Source organism: Anser brachyrhynchus (genome assembly GCF_964034855.1).
Source record: "Anser brachyrhynchus genome assembly, chromosome: 8".
Taxonomy (NCBI): Eukaryota; Metazoa; Chordata; class Aves; order Anseriformes; family Anatidae; genus Anser; species Anser brachyrhynchus.
The window spans coordinates 26740472-26755464 of record NC_137702.1 but is presented as its reverse complement, the minus strand read 5'-3'; the positions used below and the strand labels follow the sequence as shown (position 1 = coordinate 26755464).

At 38.4% G+C, this 14993-nt stretch overlaps 1 long non-coding RNA gene across 4 annotated transcripts in view; it reads left to right on the top strand.

Moving 5' to 3' along the window:
* LOC308198769 overlaps positions 1-14993 on the top strand; it is a 90951-nt gene that overhangs the window by 22052 nt on the left and 53906 nt on the right. Inside the window, exon 2 of one of the 4 annotated variants that reach the window (XR_013954198.1) lies at positions 14363-14439. The exons of the other annotated variants lie outside the window; for them this stretch is intronic. This is a non-coding gene — a long non-coding RNA (uncharacterized lncRNA). The remainder of the gene's footprint in view (positions 1-14362; positions 14440-14993) is intronic. 4 annotated transcript variants of the gene reach the window in all.

Sequence of the window (14993 nt, the reverse complement as noted above, 5' to 3'; positions counted from 1 at the left end):
ACTATGTGCAAGGTAAAGCTCAAGAACACTTATATCTGTTGTGGAATGGCAAGAAAAGTTTGGAAACAGCTACATTTCAAATAGCTCAGTGATTGAACATAAAATCCAGTTCTTCATACCTCGGGATCCCCATATGCACGTGTCAAACACCGGTTAAGAAAATGTGAAGAGCTAGATATTCCTTATTTGTATTGAAAAGACTGAGGCATATCAGTGACTCACTGAAAATCAGGACTTTCTGCAGCTTAGCATATTTGGACTTTTAATGGCATTCAAACTGACTCACAGAAGCAGGTCTCCTACCTGAAAAAGCTTTTTTTCAGCCTCACTCAGTTGCTTTATCTATGAACTTCTCAACACTCTCCTTCTCATCACCAGCTCCTGGAGAGTTTCCCTTTACACAAGCTTTAAAGTTTCTGTTCACTACAGTGTTCTTATTTGGCAGCTACTCCAAAGGATGGACTGGTTTCTAAATGAAATCATTCTGCTTCATTTGTTTCCTTGTGTTTGTATCTTCTGCCTTATGAACTCTGCAGTAGTGCACACAGGTTATCAAAAACTCTTCTGTTAAATTATGCATTAACCAGAAGTATATGTTTACGGCGTGTGTTTAATGGCGTATTACAAGCATTGCCTAGTATAAGGACAGTGGCTCAGAAAAATAAAAAGTATGTTAGAGATGATAAACTGAACTAATTGGGATTTGGAACTGTGCAGATTGAAGTTTGGGAAGACCGGCCTCAGGAGTTGAGGCTGCTGTTCTCCGTGCAGGCTGTCTTGCAGCACATCTGTCTGGAAAACCACCTCGGGTTCAGTAGTAGTTTTGCCTGTGTGAGGGTTACAGGGCTAGAATGCTTTTGCAGCACTATAGTACTCAGCTGTGTCAAATTATGTATTTTGGAGTGATTTGAACATTTTAATGATTGCTGATATTTGAAGAATGTTTTAGTGCTTTTCACGAAGCAATTGCTGTTATCAGCAGACCATTAAGGGGGTGCTGAAAGCAGACAGTAAATCTTACACGAGCAAATGTTGCAAACCTCTGACAAATAGGTACTGTTGTCGGGAGCCAATTCATGAGGAGGTTCAGAAGAGAAGAACCCATATATTTGCAATCTACACCAGGAAATGCAGAGATGTATGCCTGCCTCTGTCCCGTTGGTTGGTTTTGGTCCTATGAAAGTAGCATCCAGGCAATCAAACCAATCTGGGCCTGTGGTCTGTTAGCTACTAGTTCAATGCATTGTCAATATTAGTATTTGCTGAGAGGTATTTATGGTCTGAGGAAATGAAGGCAAAAAGTAAGTGCTTGAGTACTTCTCTTCTCTATTCTAGTCATGATGAGTGTCCCATCTGGGGAACTGCATCTGGACCAAGGTTTTGGGGACCATGAATTGGGGTTTTGCTCAAGTTCAAAAGAAAACCTAGTTTGTGACATTGCTTGATGGTCTCAACGTCCTGAGGCCATTGTATTGCCCACAGCCACCAGAGAAAAGTCTTCCTGGAGATGTGCAGTAACTAAAATAGCTTTTACTTGAGAAAGATCCTGAAGTGCTTCAGGTATAGGGATGTGGTAGAAATGTGCCCATAAAGCTACTTTTTTTTTTTTTTTCTGTCAAATGTTTTACTGCTTCCACCCAAAACTCCAATCCTGACCACAAACCAGTCTGAAGTTGCATTTTTGTGACTGTCACGTAAAAAGTGACACCACCTATTACAAAAAACTTATTGGTGCTTTTAACAAAGTTTTAAATATTTTATTTTTTGGAGAGGCTTGGACATGCGTATGATGTAATGGGCCAAATGGGTCTTCACAACAACTGTGCTAAATGTACAAGTGATTTTGTTGCTTTAAAAACAGGAAAAAAACTTGTGTTACATCATTCTGGCTGGGAAGTGTTCAAAGTTATTGTGACAGGACTGTGTTTTGAGCAATTGTTGGTGATTTGTTTTTTAGCACACAAAGAAAGTAATAAATCTGTCACCCCGAAAAATCAGGTTGTGACCTAAAGGAAGGAGCAAATTGTGGCTTTAGGTAAAAAAGAGTGACCTGTCTATGAGGGTCATTTATCATTATAACAAAATTGCTGGTGCTCTCCTAGCTGACCAGGAAGAAAGGCTGTAGTAAGCAGAATCAAGGGATGCAACCACCCGAATATTTTTAACTGATCAATATTTTCAGGATTTACAAGCAGCCAAAAACCTGTCAGCATGCAGAGTAAGTGCACTGTGCATCTGTTCTAAAACAGAAAATTTGGCAATTAGAAATAAAATATTTTAGATTTAGAATAAATAGTATAATTGAAAAGTGCATCTTACTATGGAAGCCCTTAGCAGCCTGGTACAGTGGTACAGAAAATGGTAATCAAATGAAGTTCCCAAGAAAGATGAAAACAAAAAGGAAGAACATAAATCTCTTCAAGGTGGTGTTAGCATTACTTTTGAGTACTGCATGTGGAACACGTAGAAAGTCTCAGAAAACTCTCAGAACTCACTTGGGGTACGCTGTTTTTGTTTGAAAGCAGCAGTCCCAAACTGCTTCTAATTAAAAAAAGAAACAAACCCCCAAACCTCTTTTTTTTTCTTCTTCCCCCGCACCATCATTTATTCTACATTATCCCAAATGTAAATAGTTGTACATGTTCTGCTATTTTTTGTAAGCCAAGTTCAGTGCCCCAGCTGAGGCTCACACATTGCATTCATTGCAAAGGATATATTCAATGAGTTAGTCTGACTTGCATGAAATATCAGTTCAACATGCTTTGAAATACAAGATGGAAAAGAGGAATTCTGTTTGACAGTATTCTTAAGTACCAAGTCTGTCAGAATTAAAAATACTTGCAGTTAATTTTTGGAAATATTTTCCTACTGCTCAGTCTCTCCTAGCTGAGAACTTTCACTTTAATGGGTTTTTATAGAGTTCACAAAGGCATAATGAAAGGAAAATGAAGGGGGGAACACAATCTCTTGTACAGTAATTTCCATGCCAATTGCTAATTTCAGTTGATTGCCTTAGTGCAGGACTCTCTTATCAGACCAGAACATCCAATGCTAAACCAATTCTAACGCATTTAGAAAAGCATTTATGATTCAGGCTATCACCTATTGTCAGGTATTACCAATATTGCGCTATATTAAGAATGCTTAACAAAGCTATTTTAATACAATTTACGAGGGCATTTCAATATATAAAGGCTGCTAAAGTACTGTACGCTTGCAATGCATCATAGAAGATACTAAGATAAAAATAATGTAGAAGGTAAAATACTATATAGCTTGTAGTATGAGCTGTCTTTTTAATGCCCATTAATACTGTTTTCATTGTGCCTTTATTAAGGAAAATTGCTTTAGCATAATTTTGTGCATAAATATTGAGACTTGACTGCATGACAATGTATAACTTCCTTGCCTGGGACCCACGGACCAAGCTCTCTGGTTTAGCTCTGCACCAATGTGTCCCTGTCAGGTTTTAGCACTTACCTGGAGGACTAGGCTGGACTGGAAGGATGGAACTGAAGTTTCATGACACATGCTCTAAATAGATTAGGTTTTTTTGGCAGTTCCTTCCTTCTGGGTAGTCAACAAAGTTGGCCTGGAAAGTAACCCAAGCTTGTCATTAAATAACAGCCCTTTCATTTCACTCATTCCTGAGAATCAATATCTTGAGGTTGATCTTTATTCTGATGGCATGATTTTTTTCCCAATTCTAATTGGAGAGCAAAAAAAAAAAAAAAGGAAATAAGTTCTATAACAAACATGTCTCAAATACAGTAATTTTGTTCAGTTATGAGACTTAAGATTTAGTACTAAACTTTGTGTGCTTCACCCTTGTGCTCAGGAATGTTTTCATTGTATTTGAACCACTTTTCCCTAAATTGATGCATATCCATAAAACAGAGTACTCTCCATGTCAGACTTGCATTCACTGAAAAACTGAACAGACTTTTCTACTCGAGACCCAGCGCCAGCAAGGAGAGTAGCCTCATTAATACATTATTAACGGAGATCAGATTTTCAGCAGAGCTTTCGTCTATTATTTTTAATTACCGTATGTATTCTGTTTTTGCTTTCATTAAAACCATTATCAGATAAGTTTCCAAATGCCTTCCAACGTTTTAGTTGTAAACTTTGTTTTTTGTGTGTAGAAAAACCTTGAAAATCCTGGCCAAAATTGAATAGGCAGGAGTTAGTTGCATGAAAGCCCTTTTCTGAATCTGGTTCTTAGACTTGTATCTGATTCAGCATATAGTAGCTACGGATTAGTAGAGAGGTAAATGTGTAGGTTAGGTGTTTTTTTTTTTTGGGGGTGTGTGTGTGTAAATGTAGCGTAAGTGTGGATTATTCTGGTCTTTATGTCTAATCAATATCACCCAAAAAGTAGCAGCATAGCTCTTACATGCATTTGAACTAGGTGATTGCTCTCCTGCAAGATCTGGGCCTAGGTCGCAGGGAGGGAAGGGTCAGGCCTGCTGCCCAGCGGAGCCTGGGGAGGCTCTCCTCTCACCCCAGCTAGCACTGCGCTGAAACCAAAAAGGCTTCACCTGTGGCATATAGCTAATTCTTTCAGAAATGGATGCATTATTTTCTTCCTGTGCTGCAAAGATGTTTTCTCTTCCTGATATCTCAATGCTTTTCTTTTAATCACTTCATAAACTCTGGAAAAAAAATCCAGATTATGACAGTGGAGTAAGGCACAAGAAGAAAACTAGAAAAAGCCTCCATGTTTGTAAGGTATTTCACCATAAATAGAGCTGTTTTCAGTATTTTTTTTGAATGGATTTGAGCAAGGCTTGTCTGGAAATATCACATGAGACATCTAAGCAATATTGATATTGTTCTGTCCATAAGGTGCATTTGTATTCATTTCAGTAAAGATCTATTGTACTTTTGTCTGATTCAAGTGTTCCCTTAAGATTGAAGTTTACATTTTAGAAAGCAGTGAGATATTGAATTTGCTGTGCAGTTATAGCAAGTTGCAGACAGCAGCTGGAGGAGATATCTTCATACACTGAAACTTAGAATATTTCTAATTTTTGAGTATTAAACTTGATGCTGAATACTCTATTAACTGAAGAGAGGCTAAAGAACGTTTTTGGCGTGCTCGTCCCTGAGAATTATAGTTGAGATTGAGTAAGCATGAAATGATTTAGGAAAGGAGAGCATGAATCAATTTGATATATAATCCAGGATTAAAACTATTTGGACTTAAAATTATTATCAAATGTGTGGATAGTCATTCCTTCCCAATATAAATAAGTTAACACTGGTAAATCCCAATAGAAATATTATTCCTAAAGACACTTTTTTTGTGCATATCTAGATAAAATATCAAGAGTTTGAACTTTTGAATGCCATGCAAATACAGAAGCCACTTAAGGCCTGCAACACCACCACTGTTATTTTGCTCATATTCATTAACCAAATTCTAAATTGCAATGTATTTGCCTTTAATCTCTTTTATGCTCAGTAGGAGCCATGCACACTGCTAACCAGTTCCTCTTTAGCATTTTTAAGAACTTCCTGATTTGGATGTGAAGTTTTATTATGACAAAAGTGGCAGGTTTTGTCTAGCCAAGGTATTTTCTTTCTATTTTTAGGAACAATGTGCTTGTGTTGTGCGCCATAGAGAGGCACTTAGATGAGGCTGGGATGAGCAGTTAATCAATCATATCTAGATAATAGACATCAGAGATATTGCTTTGCAAGGTTTACCCTCTCTGATTTATACTAGGGGGCTGTTTTTTTATGGGACTTTTAGAATATTTGTGACTGAATAATGCTTTTATGACCAAGCCACAAACACCTAGCCATTATTTCTTTTAAAGCCGTCGATCAACAGCTTGATTAAATTTGTACATATTTTGAGTGCATTCAGGCTGGATGCCATCAAGTGCAATGAACAGAAGGTGCTTCTAAAATAGTGGTACGGGGCCTGAACTGCTATTGACCATTGCCTTGCAGAGTCATTTACAACAGGGGGACGTAAAATACAATCAAGTCAAAAAGCCAGTGTTTATCAGGCGGCCGGTGCTCCTTTTACTCTGATATGAAAGTCTGCATAAACTTCAGCACAATGGTGTTTTGAGCCAATGTCCATTAAACATCAAGGAACTCTCAGCTAAGACATTTCAATTAATTTTTTTGCCTGCCTCACTAGTTCTGAAGTGTTTAAAATCTTTGTGTAACTCACTTGCAATAGAATTACAAGGTTTAAAAACTTGTGAAAGTGAAAAAAGAAATGCACACCCACAGCTGGTGTATTAATACGTCTGTCTTTCATATTTTGTTGGTAAGCATTACAGGGCGGGGCTGCATTTGCAACTATCTGCTATTACTGTGCTGATCAGCAACTGGTTACTTCATCCACTTTTGGGTCCCTCAGTACAGGAAGGGATGGATGGACCTGGAGTGAGCTGTGTGGGCACTGCGGGATGTGTCCTGTGGAAGAGGCTGTGGGCCCAGTGTTCCTGCAGCAGCAGCGAAGAGGGCAGGGGGGGCCTAACGGCAGGAGACAGAGCCAGGCCCTCCCTGAGGTGTGGCAGCAAAGCAAAGAACTCGCCGTAAATTGAAGCAGGGAGTTCGGAGTAGATATGAGGAAAGAAGTCAGTGTAATGGAGCAATAGAACAGGTTTGGGGGGATGCTGTAATGGCTGTCTTGGAGGCTCTCAAGGCCCAGTTGGAACAGCCCTGAGCAACCTGGTTTGGGTTCAGTGCTGAGACTGCTTTAAGCAGGAGGCTGGCTTAGAGAGCCCTGAGATCCCTTCCAGTTGGAAAGGTTCTGTGACTGTTTTTCCTGACAGGATTAGATGTTAAGTATGTCCTGGTGAATACTACTGAGATTTTTTGGAAATGTCGGGGGGATCTGGATCCTCCAGGAGACCTTTGCAGGTGCGTGGAGAGCGGGCTGGAGCATAACTGAGCTGTCTTCCAGAGACAAATTATTACCAAAGAGCTGTGTCCTCAGGGATCCATTCTCATTTATCTGAAGGGCTTTAGTTACTTTAGTGAACTCATTAAAATATAGCCAAAGCATACATTCTGCCATTTGATGGCAGTGTAGAACATAAAGCCACCAGCAGGGCAATTGCAGCAAAAGCTGTCAGGATCTGTAGAAGGCTACTTCTGGGTGAATGATCAGGGCAAAATGCATGTGAATATGAAGAAGATGAGATCAAGTTCCCTTTAACTAGAGTTTGGGCTGATGAGACTTGACTACCCTGATAAGATAAAAACAAGACATTACAACAGAAGCAATGGAGCTTAGCCTGTAGCTTACAGACAAAATTAAATAAAATACCATCTTAACTATGTCCTTGAGGAAAACCACAATGTAGAGTGGAGAGAACTACATGTTCTTCAATGCTATGCAGAGGAGGCATCATAATGAAAAATCTTATCTAACTGTTTGTAAACTAGTGTTTTGTCTTGAATCCGCCACTGGACAGGCTATTCTGATGCCCTTCTGTTTGCTTTGGTCACTCTGGTCCTCATGTACTATTGCTTGCTTCAGCTCCAAAGCACCCTTCCTAACTAGGACATTTTTATTTAAACCCAACGTAAGTCTGATATCTTGGTAAGAACAACTGATAATGTTCAGTAGAAATAGACTGCAGCTTTACAGTGCCTAGCTTTATGACTGATTACAAAACATTTACAGCAGGTATGGCCAGTCAGTCTGGTGGAGAGGAACAGCACCCTGATTCCCTGATGAAGTCTATAAGTAATGTCTCATGCTTCCTTGTGAAAACCTTTGTATTTTAACATGGGAATTAATATCTCCTGCTGTCTGACTGCGTATCCCTGTGTTGAAGTCCAAGAGCTAGGCTGGGGAAAGAACTCCCTAAATAAAATAGGCCTGCATTGTAAAAATGCTTCTGATTTTCCTCACTTGTTTATTATGCTGTATGAAAGGGGGGTTATAAGCAAGTAGGCAATGTTATTTTTGGGGTCATGGAAATAAATTCAATTACTCTGAAATAAAGCACTGATAAGAAACTATCACAGTGTAGCAAGAAAAACAGTGCTGTCAGTCCTATCCCTCTCATCTGGATCTCAACAGCTTTGCCTTCAGATGTGATGGATATAATGATCCACAGTGGGATGTGGAGGGATTTTCTTTATTGGTCATATGTGTGTTAAGATGAGACTATTCAAGATGGCAGCAAAACTTTAACCAGAGTAGTGTTAGAGATCAGATCCAATAGAACTACTGTTACAGTTTAACTTTGCTCAAATGCCTTAAACAAGGCAGCCTGGAAGGAACAAAAAAAGTAAGATGTAAAGACCAGTACCAAAAATACAAGTACTAGAGTGCTAGTCTATATTAGTGTGATATATAACGCTGTAGAGGGCACATCACAGCAGTGAACTAAATACAGAAAAAGGCATAGATCTGGCTCTAATCTGTTGCATTATTGCAACGATTAGTAATTGATGCCTTGTAATGCATCTAGGACTCCTAAACAGGATCTGATTTTTTTTCAGTGGAGCAGCATATGGTGATCATGCATAGAGATAGCAGCATGAATGCTGCTAATTCATGGCATTTCCTCAGTGAAATGCTGTAGTTTCTTGATTGCTTTGGCTGCTACATCTCATAGCATCTGTGGTTTGAGACAATACAACCAGCAGTGGCTTGGTAATCATCTGGTGTTTTCCAGCTTAACGTGATCCAAAATTAACGTAACAGAATATACGCTCACTGACTGCAATGGGCTGGGGCAAACCAAATGAATAGCAAATATCTCAAAACATGAGCACGCACTGAGCTCAAGCAGAACTCACCACTTTCAGATATGAATTTTTCGGCACTCTAAAATATACTCTTCATCTAATTATTGCTGTGAGCCTTTTGAGTTGTGTACTTTTTGTTAACCGGCCTTTATAGGTAGGTTAGTACAGTAGTGAACCATGTAATGTTACTGTACTTGGCAAATTTTTTGGTTACTTCTGCCCTTGATTTACCATGAAGTGTTTTGGCATAGGTAATCTCCTCTATTGATATGTACGTCAGGGTTTGCAAATAGTATTCCTATAAACTTTTCTCCATTTTTGTTTCACAGGGTTTGAGCAGTTAGTAAGGCGCCAGTTTGCATAGTAGTTTACCAGAGATGTGAGATACTGTATATCTCTGAATGCCGTGATGCGACCCTGTGGTTGTGGTCTAAAACCATCCTAGAACCCAACGAACAGAAAAATCCTCAAGTTTCCATAGCAAACAGCTTTCTGTACTGCTTTACTTTGCAGAAAACACTTTTCAGCAGACCTGTAGCAGCAGCCAACTTCAGAACCAACTTTTTCATGGCTTGCTCATCTTAATGAACTACATACTAAATTACCTAGCTAGAATAATTTACAACTCAAAACTATTATGCATATCTAAGGACCAAGTATTTCTCAGGGGAGAAGACACTAAAACAGACCACTACAGAACTTCTAATCCGTTGTTGGTAGTGGAGTGACACCAGTGTTAATGTGATGACATTCTCTGGGTTTGTCTCTTACATTCTCAAAAGAGAAGTGAAGCGGGATACAACCACTGCCAGATATTATTCTTTTCCAGTCTTGCAGGTGTTGAATATCTCATTATGGGAGTGATGAGGAGCTGAGTATCTTCAGATGCTGTAGTTCTTTGCACAGACTCGATACATAGAACTACTACTCCTCTCTATTAACTATACAGATTACAACCAAAATAAATGCACAAAACAAATGAAAAAAATGGGATCTGTGTCAAATGGAAAAGCATAAAATAAGCATTTAAAGGTGATCTAGACATTGTTTCTTTTGATAACAGTCAGACAGCTTCTTTGCTTGCTGATGAAAGCAGCGATACGGACACTATTATGGCCAGTAATAAGCAATGATGTGAAAGAAGGTTTAATTTAAAACATTTGACACATTAGTTTTAAAAGCAAGTATATTTTCCAGTGCAGAGGAAGACCATATTGCTCTTGAATGTTTGCTTAGTAATCTGGGTGTAGCTATAGTAGGTAAAATGAACTTCATTAATTAAAAAAAAAAAGTTTAAGGCTAAACTTAATTTCTCATATCAAATCATGTTAATGTATCAGTTAAACTTTAAGGTAGGGTCAAGATCCATTAACAAATAGCTGAAAATTTTGACTTGTAAACCTACACTGTTTTTTACCAGTTGCAATTTATTCTAAGTCAGGAGTCATTTGAATTAAATTAGAAAAATAAGCTACCATATTGAGTCCCCACATTATTGTGGTTTCCAGGTCATGTCACACCTTGGTGTAATAGGGTGTGAAGTGTTCCAGTGACTTGCCTAAGATAGTACAGTGACCCTATGGCACATACAAAAATAAAACTCTAGTATAGCTCCTGATCCAGTGACCTATTCATGGAAGCATTGCTGCTGTAGTCTCCCTGAGAAGCAAAAAGCCTTTATGAATCACGAAAGATACAATTTTAAAACATCTTTAGAGGCAAAGGAGTATTGCTACTAGGTAATATCTACTATTACCTTTTTTAGCCCCATCTCCAAGTCCATTTTGGAACAATACTGTTTTTTTTTTTTATGACTGATAACACCATGCTTTGGATATTTGTGGAAGAATATTTCAGACAGGGACACTGTTCTGTACCCAGAGTAATTTACTACAGAGAATGCTGACTGAGGTGAAAGTCGTGGAATCTCCTGGCAGGCAGTCTGGTGCATACCTTTGCGTCACAGTGAAAATAACAGTAATGAATTGCATAACCATGGTGTGGGGTCTCTGAGCTCTCACATAGGTCTGGAGAACTTCTCTGGCCTGTAGCTAGATCAATTTAGAGCCAATCAAGCCTATACTATTACTGTTGACTAACAAGAATTACTAAGGGTCACGGTAACTACTAAGGGAGAGGAAAAGTGGGAAATCCAATTCCTACATGTAAATATATTTTCATATATGTATGTATATCAACACAGTAGTTGAAACAGCTTTTTAGCCACAGTAAAGGACATCAAATGGAGAGAAAAATCTCTACGGTGCTACTGCTAGGAAAAGCAGCGAGGCAGAGCTTCCAAGATGCTCTGCTTGCTATGGAGCAGTGCCCCATTCAGCTCTTTCACACTTACTATATCCATGTCAAATGTCAGCTTGAAAAAGACAGGTCTGAAAGTATGCACATGTGTATAAGGTTAGATGCCAGCTGCATACCAGGCACTTAAGACAAAAAAGAAAACTCCTGACTCAGACAATGCTTCCAGAGCTACTGAGATAACAAACTGAAATTCTTAAAGTGCAGGATGTCCTGCTGCAAGAAGGGCTGTTAAGAAGAAGGTGGAAGGAAGCTGGACAATCCCAAAGAGAACCATTCACACAAACTTATTTTCAAGACCAAATCTGAAAACCAAATGTGTAAGTAAACTATGCGAGAGAAATTATTGCAGCTGATAAACTTTGTCACCCCTTATTTTAAAGGAGAAATGGCCAGTGTTGGCAGTTTCATTGAAGGCGCTGAATTTGTTCTTAGATATTTGATAGGTTTTCATAAAATGAAGGTATGCAATTTATACTCCTAAGCTAATAGAAAAAATAACAGTTCTCATCTAGGTTTGATATACATAAATATGCAACTTTAGATACACAAAACAGCATTGAAAGAAACCTAGGGTCTGCTCCTACTTCCCTTCTAACAACAAAAATTCAAAATGTGCTTTAGGTAAAATTTTAGCTTTTAGGAATTTGTTTTTGTTTATTGTTAAGCTGTTCTTTTGTTTCTTTTGTCCAGTCCTCCTATAGCCATGCAAATTGTTAAAGAAGAATTTTACTAACAAGTTACTGTGCTAAATACAAACACTGAATCAAAATGCCTAACACTGTTTGCTATTTGTGTGTATGTGTATATTAAAATGCATTTAATAAAGTTCAGTACTGATGCATACAAAGATATATACACATGTATACATACTTATGAAAGTACAAACACTACAGCCACTTATTCCGGTTAGTGATCTATGGGGGGGAAGGAGGGGGAAAATAGGTTTAGAAACACTTAAAGGAATCCATCCAATAAAATTGAATTACTTCATTTAGTTGAGGGGGTGTTTTTGCAAGTAATAGCACCGAGTAACATACTTGACAACAGAAAACAATGTTAGAAGACTGCAGTTTGTGGAACATAAGGAAACAGCTTGTCTTAGTTCATTAAGATACACAGAAAAATGGGAGAATATCTTTGTTTTCATTCTAATCAATATTCATACATCTTAAATCTTTTACCCCCCCCCCCCCCCCATAATGCGTTCAATTATGTTGGAGAAATGTCCCAAGTCGCTTTTTCCTGTTAGATGAGTATAATAGGATGGAAAAATATTAAGCTGAAGAAAAAATCTTGGAACCTTCTCACTGGCATCCACGCAATGTAGTTCTCAAATATCAAATGGATGTACATGAAAATTAGCTCAGGCTTTGCCTTAGAAAAGCACGGGGGGGATGCCAAAGTTCCTATCCTATGATGCAATAACTTCTATTTTATTAGCAGAGCTTCGGTTTTCAGTTAAAAACAACCCAAACCTGTAATACGTTCTTTATTCTGTTTGTGAGGTGACTCAATGCTTCTTCATGGAGCAACTGATGCAACTGTTCAGAAATTCCTTATGGGAGGACAGTTAAAAGAAAAAAAAAATTACCCGAAGTGGAAATTCAAATACTTTGTGTAGTTAAGATTGATTTATACTAGCAAGAAAATATTGCAGACTATCCCATTGCTGGTTAAGCTTTTTCCTATTTATTCTACACACACGGAAAAGTAATATAATCTGTGGAACATCAATCATCCAACAGGCCCTGTTTCCTCTGCAAATGCTAGTTTGTTTTAGATTTTCCATGCAAGTGCCCTTTGAGCAGATAATAGCGTTTAAGGTATTTGCTCATTAAGCCAAATGCACAAATGATTTTGCTGTTGTATTCTCCCAATCTATGGAATAGTCTGCTACATCTTAAATGTGATGGGCATCTGTGGCATGCAGACACACATATTTGTTTTGCATCTATATGTAGATAAATGTGTCAGTGCATTAGGAGACTTGACCTAATCAGGTTAAATGTCAGTTTGTTACCCATTAGGAGCAAAATGAAGTGGATGCTTAAAAATTGACTTTTCTGTGTCAGTCTGAGATATTAAGGATTAATTATACCTCATATATTGAGACCAGAGCTGATGGCATAATTCAGGTTCTGGTTTGCTTCTACTATCAAATGGTTTGTTAATGGTCCCCAAATTTTCAAGTGCCTGTCATTTTGGGAACATTGAGAGTTAGCACGTTAATACTACAAAAACAATTACACATGCTGGTTTCCTTGACTTGCTTGGAGATCATTGGTTTTGAGAAAAAACGTGCAGATTTCACATTGTTTAAACTTGGACAGCTCTTCAAAATGTGTTTACATAGCATCTCTGTCATTCGGATAGTCCTTTTCATGACAATTGGAAAGACTTCACATCTGCACAGGTGGAATTTTTTGTTTGGCTTCACTAAAACCACTTTTTCATAGGTTAAATACCTCCTGTTATTTAGAAAAGTATCCTGTCTGGATTCTCCTGGCACTACTTTGGGGTAATAAGCGGCAATTTTAGCTATTCTAGTGATCTTGCAATATAGTTTCTAGTAAATAAGGTTACCTTTATTAACTTCTTTTTAATGAGTGATAGAATAAAATAACTAAGCCTCTGCTGAACCTTAAAATCATAAAATATCGTAAGTACAAGGAGCCCACGCTTCAAGTTCAAAACCATTAAAACCAATCAAAACCTCACGCTATGGTAGTGGCTTGGCACTCCTGGTTTATCTCAGTAGGTATTTTGCTTGCTTATTCAGGTAAAAGATTAGTTCTGTTCAACACCTTTAGAGCTCCGTGGAAGATCTGAATGAGCAGCAGTACAGCCATCATTACTGGGGCTATAGGGACTGCCTGATGGTGGTACATGGTGAAAAAAAGCTCTTCTGAATGTGCTCTGTATCCTATGTGAGCACCTAAGCAGAAAAACATTTTCCTTATGTACATTTATGTATAAAACAAAAAAAATATGTATTAGATATGCACCAAATTATTACATTAATCACTTTTATTCACTATTTCTCAAAAATGGCAGGGTCAGGCACTAGAACCACCCTGACCAAGCTAGCTGTTTTTCCCTGTAGGATCGGTACTGGTGAATTTCTTCTGTTTGGGATCAAATTCCTTGCCGCTGTAATCAGGCTGTTACAGGGGAGGCCATACACACATAGACTGATATATCATTGATTGTCTGTTCTACCTCCTGTACCTTTCAAATGCCAGATAGACCAGCATGCTTTTCTTTGCTGTCACTGTTTTTTGTTTCGATCTGGACTAGTATTCTTTTTCAGGCTGTAGCCAACAAGTGTTGCTCCTGAGCTGAATGCAGGAAACCACCCTTGCCAGTGATGGGTTACTGCGGCTTAAGGTAAAGTTTTTTCCTGAGGGCTGTTAAGAATTTGCATATGCTGCTAGACAAGAGGGTCACTCCTCCTGTCTGTCATGCTAGGTTAATCTGAAGTCTGAAGGTGTCCTAGAGAAGGAAAAATATGTTCTGGTGTTATATAATTAGCATAAGGCAGGAGAAGTATTTAGGAAGTGTTTTATTGCCCAAGGGCAGCTGAGCATTACAAAGAGTCATTACTGAACTCTACCAAAGACTTTCTTAACTGAATATGAACCCTAGGAGCATCATCAGGATTACAATGATTTCCTCTTGTCATGCTGTGCGTGCCGGGGAGAAGCACACATGATAACAGTGTGCTGAATGTAGGTGTTCTTGCTTGTAGCCCTGCCAGCTGGTCTCTGAGTGCTCTCATGTACTGCTGCCCAAAAAAACCCTCTTGTGGGTGGATAGAGTCCCAGATTCTTCGAACTGTGGCCTATTGCTAGCTCTTTTCTGCACTTCTCTGGACAAGTTTAATAAATTAATTTATTACTCTTGTGTAATTGCAAGAGTTTTGGTATAACTTTTCTGTTCTC